General features: G+C 34.9%; 1 pseudogene; it reads left to right on the top strand.

Moving 5' to 3' along the window:
- On the top strand, positions 1–3,417 carry LOC145223732 (uncharacterized; annotated as a pseudogene).
- The last annotated feature ends 5,090 nt before the right edge of the window (positions 3,418–8,507 follow it).

Genomic DNA, 8,507 nt, shown 5'->3' with positions numbered 1-8,507 from the left:
ATGCGGGTAAAAGGACAATCAAAAAACGTCTACGAAAGATGCATGACCATGGGTCATCATGACAACTCGATCCGAACAAAATCTTACAAATTTTATGAAGTGCGATGTACAAGACACAGCGCGAGATACATTTGTGAAAAAATAGCAGGTAGGCATTACGGGGTTGTAATTAGTGACGTAAAAAATGAGTTCCTAATAATATATAGTACTCAAAAATTGGAATTACACAGTCAGCTGTCTATTTTTAAATGACTGAACTGACTTTATAGCGACATCTCTTATCTCCCTAAACATAAAGTCATTAATTATTTGATTTTTAGTTGTGTAATTTTCACTTGAAAAACATTATCAATATCTCATTCAAACGGAAATGAGAAGATTTTACGGAAGGACAATATATTGTTTATTTATAATTCACACCCAAGTAAATATTTAAAAAAAAATCAAAAAATAACAACTCGTCACATCAGGCCAATACATAGGAAGCAGACAGTGCACACTGCTTTTATCTATCGACAATAAAAACGTATTAACTATTTCCTTGAAATATGACTCTCTCGAAAATCTATAACAGTCCACAGTTAAATTATAAAAAAAAAACATGATTTTAATCGTGTAAAAGCTATCATAGTATTTTGTTTTGTCGCAGCAACGGCCACATTGTCATCAACCACCGTCTCAACGGATAGCAAACCAACCACATCCACCGAAAATATCGCTTTACCTTTAACCGTGTTACCATCAACAAAGTCAACCAACCGAACTGTGTTACGATCCACCAAACCAACCACTTCATTATCGTTACCATCTACATATTCAACCAGTCCAACCGTGTCCAAACGTGGACCAGTTAACCATGCAACACAAGGTAAGTATAAAATAAATTTGCACTCTTTGTCGACTTGATGTGAAGTTAACAAACTGGTCTCGAAATGTTAATATACTTTGTTTAAAATAAGGAATGCATTTCCAAACACAGATTAAAGCTATATAAACGCGGTTTCCATCTTTTCACGAACAGTTAGCGTGATTGATACAAAACATAAGAAACGAAAGTAACATGACGTCATGTCAATATAATTTCCGTTTCTTCGTTGCTTTGTGTCAGAAACGCGTTGCCTTTTACACAAGTTTGCTATGGGCTGTAAAAGTGTTGTTATTTTTTATGTAAACAAGATTTTCGTGAAAGGCAAACATGGAGGTTTTTTTTCTGATATATATCTTGTGTTTACTTACTTCGTCTAGACTCTAAAGGAAGAACTTGGCATAACTTTAATGGATTTCAATATTCCATCGAAATGACTGCAGTCACTTCATATGCTGAAGCAGAGATGGGATGTTGGGATTGCAAGCTGAAGTAGCATACGTCAAAACTACAGCAATATTTGAGTTTTTGAAGACATATATTAACTTGACAGGTGATAATTGTGAAGTATAGTTTGATGTTGTTAAGTGAAAATTTAACCATAAATTCAATTATCTTTTCTTAATCAGAAACGCTTTATTCGTTTTCGTTTTTTATGCAATCATAAACTAATATCAATATCTCACATAGGCCACGGTAATGGCGTTTCATATTTTTCACATTAATCAGTGCGTACACGATGCGGGCATGTTTAAAAAATTGTACAAGTTGTTGAATCTAAATAAGCCTTTCTCGCTATCATTAGACGATATTGGACATCATACATGTACCACGATAATAGTATAATTATTTTTATATGTACCTTAATTTTCGCGTTATAAGATCCTGTTTTTTTTCTCAAACTAGAACTCATACATTGGAAGCATGCAAAAAATACGTTTTACTTTTTGTTAAATCCAGACAAACCCCTTTCGCTGTACATTGGTGCGAAGAGAATCGGAAACACAACCAAGTTTCAGTGGAATGATGGAAGCGATGTTTCTGTTCCATTGACTGTTTGGGGAGAAAGACAACCAAATAATCTCCACGGGAATGATAATTGCATAACAATGGGTTTGCATAAACGTGAAGTAAAATTAACATCTTATCGTTGGTTTGATGTACCATGCACAAATCACAGTGCGAGATACATTTGTGAGAAAACGGTGGCAGGTGAGCATTGTTGGGTTGTGGAGATTGGGTTTAAAGGATAATTTCAACATGGACTCCAATGTTTCTTTTCAGACTTTGTAGCTCCACCGAAAGTCAACACAGCCATCATCGCTTCAACAGTAGGCGGATGCGTCATATTAATAATAATCTGCATCGTCATTGTCTCTCTTACTTCTTGGAGGAAAAGAAGGTAACCACTTAACGTTTCTGCATATGCTTTTTAATCAACTGCAACTTTTAGAGATAAAATTTTAAAACGTGATTTGAACCTCAGAACGTTCTTAGCTAATATAATACGCTTGTGTTCTTCATCCATTTTCTTAACATAAGGAAGTAACTTTACATTTTCGCAGGAGAAACAAAGCGGTGAACGAAGCAGTAGTGATTGAATACAACGCAAGGGGTAGGAAAATAATATATGGAAGTTGTTTATAACAATTACTGTAACTTGTTCGTATTTAGTAAAATTCTCACAATGCTTAATTTCTCCTAATCTGTATAGACTTCTTAAACATGTGTTACTTCTTACATCCAGTATTACAGTATTATAAGTTTTAAAGCGTAATTATCCCGTTAGTAGCGCAAAATGATTCAATACAAGACATGTGTGTTAAACTGAAAATCACTCTCCGGTGAACTTTGCCTTTGCATAACGGTTTTTAGCACGGTGTAGAAGCGCGTGTAGTCAAGATTGTGCCCACCACTGTTTTGCGCTCCATACCGTTTCAAGGTTGCGCAGCTATTTAGGGCTTGGTGATTGTTAAGTGGCATAGTATCGCTAAGTTGTCTTTCACCAAGCGAAAAAACTAAACCAAACTCAACTAAACCTAAACAGGTGACGAATTTGAACCCGAAGAAACGTACAACATTCCTCAAATTGAAGAAAACCGTTTCGCCAACCATTCAACACTCCCTTCCCAAGGTCATCAAAACAATGACGTCAACCATTACCAAGCGATCCTAGAACCACGACACGAAAACATAATTGTTGACGAAGTTGCACAGCCAGTAGCGGGAAGCAGCGATGTCTATGCTCAGGTTAAAAAGTCAAAACAATCAACAAAGGTACACGACAATGGACAACAATCACATGTTCGAAAATACGATCACAATCAATTGGATGAAGTCAGTTACGACACTTTGCAACTGTCTCAACATGTGGAAGTCCACGATCAATTTGCAAGCGGCAGCAATCCAACTAATATCTATGATAACAGACACGGGGCTAATAACGAATCGGTTTCACCCTACGATGAATTACGACGTCATAAATGATCAAAACAAACAGAAATTTGATTTAAAACCATAGATTAACATTTTTGATGGAATTGTTATATTCATTTGTAGTAATAAACTTCTATTTTTGGGAAGTTGTAAAGTTGTCGCATTATTTGTGTGCATATTTTGGCTAAAAGCATCGGCCTGTTTCGTACGATTTAGAACGGGTGTGTCTTCAAGTCCGCTGTGTTTCATTACACCGGAAAATATTTATATTTAACTTATCTTGCTGTTTTTAGGGCTTTGTTTTCGACCATTCCGCCAACTGTTTTTTGTTTATTTTTTGCTTAAAATCTGTAACTAATCTCTCGTGACATCAAGTGGTCGTATATGTGTTTGTTTTAAATTGGTTGCACAACTTTGCTTGTTATCAATGAAACATGTGTACATACGACCGTGCTGTGATAAAAATATGTAACTGCAAATTTTGTATGAAAAACTGATCGTGTTCGGCCCGAATCAAAAGGATGGACGTTCTTAAAGCTTTTCTGTATTTCTACTTTAGACACACAAGATTCTGAAAGCTCTGACCAAAAAAAGCCAATATGTGTGACATAATCCGAAGCGTTATGATGCATTATTTACGCGACTTTGATGGTGTTCAAAAATGTACAGAAAATTAACCAACTTATAAGAATGAGCGTGAAAAAAGCGTCATACTCCATTCATTACTGATAACTGCATGAGCATTTGTAAAAACGTGTAAGAATATCACATGTCACTTTGTACGTTAAATTAGGTCGGTTTATCTCTTATTGGGTGAATAAATGGGTTCATAGTGATAAACAAATTTAATTCTAACGGAACAATGCAATACAGTGAGAATAGTAGTTAATTTTGCATTTTAATACTACTGGTCTGACAACCCGTGTGTTTTTAAGGGAAAATACAATGAAGTTTGTAAGTGTGCTTGTCAGCTATGTTGAAATCCTATGCAGTGGCTGAGAGTAAATGCTAAAAACTAAATGCTACACAAGCAGAAAGTAATACAGCAGACATAAAAATATATTTAACAAATCGTTTAAAACTAGCAGATAAATTGTAAGTAATGACTGAGCACTCGGTTATTTTCCACGTTTGTGTTTTGTTAAATTGCTTTTCTGCATATAATATACTAGATTGGATGGTTTTTCAGGTAGTTTGTAAGTACACTTTATCTTCGTCGATTTACCTTGTTTACTTTTCATTTTTTCTATTACCTTTTTATATTTGTCAATGAGATTGTGTATTGAACAGGCGTTTCTTCCACCAGGTTGCATATTTAACAAATTTGTCTTTCAACTGGTGTAATGCTAAACAAAATACTAGTTATTGTTTCGAACACGTGTATTTTTGCTAACGTTTCGCCTACCAGAACGGTAGGGCTTTTTCAGAACGAAAAATTTGTTAAATGAGGTTGTGTTTCATTATTTTTGCAAAGAACAAAGTTTATTTACGTTTGAATTTCAAATCTAGTGCAGTTTTCTTCTAATGTTGAAGTGTTCTATACTTTAATCGCATTTTGTGTTCGCACAAACAGTTTAATCAAGTTAATCCCGGTTCCTCCCTTGGGCAAGAATTCCTGCATCAAATTCTGCTGCTAATTATTTCCCAAAGCAGTCACTTTGCTGGGGCATTATTAATCAGAGGGAGTCACGTTACATGTTAGGCGCCGCTTGCCTTTTTCATGTGAAGTTTAAGCTCCTTTTCGCACGTTTGGCAACTGTTCCCAGCAGTGGGTTAATGTTTGTTGCGTTTAGTTAATATTGGAAACACCTTCAAGGATTTGTTTTTGTGTTTTAATGAGATAAAGCAGTTTACAAGCGTTTGTAAAATCGGCCCTTTCATAGCAAAGTCTTAGTTCAGCATTAGAGACTTTTGGTAGTTTAATGGTGTTTACAAACACAGATGTTTATAAACAAGCTTTATGTTTAGGTTCTTTCTTTTACATCGGAGCAACGAGGAAAAACAGTTCTTAACAGTTTCAGTGGCATGATAGATCAAATTAAAAAAAAACTCTTCACTTAAAAATGGAAAAGAGAATTGTGTTGAAATGGATGAAACTCGTTCTATATTCAAAGACAAACCGTGTTAACGCCATTTGGCCCGATTTACTTGTGAACAGAAATCGGGTTTTCTGCAAGTAAGTTTTTTAGAATCGAATAGAATTAGAAATATGATTAACCTGGATTTTAAGCGATGTTTACATGTTTTGTTTTGTTTTTGTCAGAAAACTCTTGTTTTCATTGTAATTGTCACTGATCTACACTCATTTCTAAACAAAGTGTTCAATTTCCACGTTTCTTTTTTGCAACAAAATCATTAACATCAACCAAACAGTCTATCACACTAATCATTGCAACCAACGCTACCAGAACATCGCCTACATTGGACTCATTACACGGTAATAAACAAACACTTTTTATTTCCATGTAAAAATGTATTTGGTAAACAATACTTTCTTTCGTAACTTATGAACAAAATATTTCTCTTTTATACTACTTTTCTTTACGTTCAACAGCTAGAATGAAAACTGACAGGACAAACATTGCAATTGTTATGATGACATGCAGTCGCGTCACCATGCAACGTTGTAGTTTGCATCGTCATTGTAATTGTGGCGTTGCGTAAACGCAAAAGAGTAAAGGGAACCTTCATGAAAAGCAAAAATTTTCCAACTGTTTTAGCTTGCGTCACAACAATATACTGATGTTTGAATAAGTTTGTTTCAAGTTGATTTGATTTGATCGGTAAAATTTTGATTAAACTAACATGTTGGTTGAAATAGAACGAACTATTCCATCATTAAATGACAACAGTTCTTGCATTACAGTCATCTGTTTGGCGGAAATGCTTGATGCGGCGGCAAAATAAGAATCGGGTCGACAGGAGGCCCGTTGTTTCAACCAGAGTTTTAAGTCTTGCGAGGTCTTCCGATGCAGGTTTGCTCGTGTTAGATTTAATTGGCCCAACTTTATTTTCAGGCTCAAATGTGCATTTCGCATGGTTAATTTACTTTGTTTGAATGCGAACAGGTTGTGTGATGATTAACTGCATGAAGGTGGGTTCAACTAAATGCTACTGGGATGCCTGTTACTGGGTGGACAGTAACTATTGTTGTAGTCCAATTAAATAAGGTTTACCTGTGATATGTAATCAATAGTTTTGAGCTACAATAAAAAATACCTACAATATTTTAAGACAAATAAAATTTGAAAAAGTTATCGTTTGATTAACTAGGGTGTCAAATAGGATCGAAATTGACTGATGTATCAACAAATATACGCAACTATATCTATATCCAATTGATTGACAGCAACGATTAATGTGATAAGTCTATTTCCTTTGTTTAGATTTGCAAAATATACAATCCCTTATTTAAAAAGTGGCAGTAGTGGCGAATTTCACAATGTCGAAAATCTGGGGTAAGCATCGTTGCACCAAGAGTGGATAAAAGAAACAAAGAGCATTGCCGCTCACGTGAAAGAGAGGAATAAGAAATGGAACTGATTGTGCCACTGTGCCTAACGTTTTTATTTTTCTGTGCAAATTTAAACACAAAAAATGATGCCTTTGAATGGATCGAGGTTTAATTGTGTTAATTCAAGAAAACATCGCAAAGTTGACACACTAATCGCCTAAAATATTATGACTGAATCCAATTCTATCTATGTATGTCTTACCAATCTTTTAACAAAGAATTGTGTTTAAACATATAAATCAAACATACATGTTACAGAAATACAAACTACAATGCTGAAAAGGTTAAAACTAATCTTATAACTTAAGCTATTTTGAGAATATTCAAACTTTAGTTAAATTTGACCTCATCAACTTTGGCATTGAATAGAATGTTTCCTTCGGGGTATTTTTATCTCATAGCCACCTAATCTGTCTCAGGTGACTTCTAAAATAAGCGGTTGATGGTGAGTCTAAAATCGTATTTAGTCGCAAAGATGTATTGAAGGTACAGCATGAGTTAAGTAGTCCTTTGTTATGAGTTATCAGAACTGGATTTTTAGTTCTTCTACGATTTTGCATTAAGTAGTTAGTTCGCAACATATAGGTTGTTCTAATAATTTATGCTACCGCGTTAAGCAATGGCATAATTCTGATTTGAACACATGCGCTCACGCGAAAAAAATAATAAGCTGCCAACAAATTTGACTAGTTTTGACCAAGGATTGTGCACAGTATATAATACGTTGAGGGCAGAGAATGAAAAAAAATTGGACTTTTTAATTGTTTTTTTTTAAAGGGACAAAAACATGGCATTGTTATTTATGTTGTGTTTATCTGTTTGTGCTGAAGGACGAACTTGGCATAACTTCAAAGGATTTCAATATTCCATCGAAATGACTCCAGTCACATCATATGCGGAAGCACAAATGGGTTGTTCTGCGTTGCAAGCTATTGTGGCTAATGTCAAAACTGTAGAAATCTTTAAGTTTTTGAAGAAATTCATCAACCTGACAGGTAATGTTTATCTAAATTAATTGTTTCTTAGCCAGTTTGAAGTATTACTTTTTCAGCTAATTTAATGCAAAATATATTTTCCGCACCCGGTATAAGTGATAATTGATCACACAATGACCTTAAAAAGCGAGCGATGAAGTAAACCTGACTCTGATGGTCACGAAAGTAGCAATACTAGTTTTGAGGTTGAAATATACACACTTATTTGTTTGCACACAAGTGACTTTATAGTTTGTTTGCACACAAGTGACTGTGTAGTTTGTTGCATGATAACAACCACTGTAATTTGAATCGTGACTGCCTGCTTAAGACGAACCCTTCTCGCTTTACATCGGTGCAAAAAGTGTCGGAAACACACATAAGTTTCGATGGAATGATGGAAGTAATGTATCTCTTGCAACTTCGATGTGGTATCCTCGACAACCAGATAAGCATAGAATTGATAATTGCATCACAATGGGTATTTTTTACAAACGCCTTGATGATCGAGAACTGTACAGATGGTATGATGTACCGTGTGCACATTACAATGCGACATACATTTGCGAGAAAATATCGACAGGTAAGAATTGCCTGCTTATAGACTGGCGCAAATGATGGTAAAAAGGGCTAAACTTGAAGTTTACTGTAATACATGTATGAAGAGTTTATTGTTTGTATAAGTAAGAAGTTTGCAGTTACAATTTGCTGCTTATAT

This window comes from Phallusia mammillata, chromosome 4, assembly GCF_965637545.1.
Source record: "Phallusia mammillata chromosome 4, kaPhaMamm4.hap1.1, whole genome shotgun sequence".
Classification (NCBI taxonomy): Eukaryota; Metazoa; Chordata; class Ascidiacea; order Phlebobranchia; family Ascidiidae; genus Phallusia; species Phallusia mammillata.
This window is presented reverse-complemented; position numbering and strand designations above follow the sequence as displayed.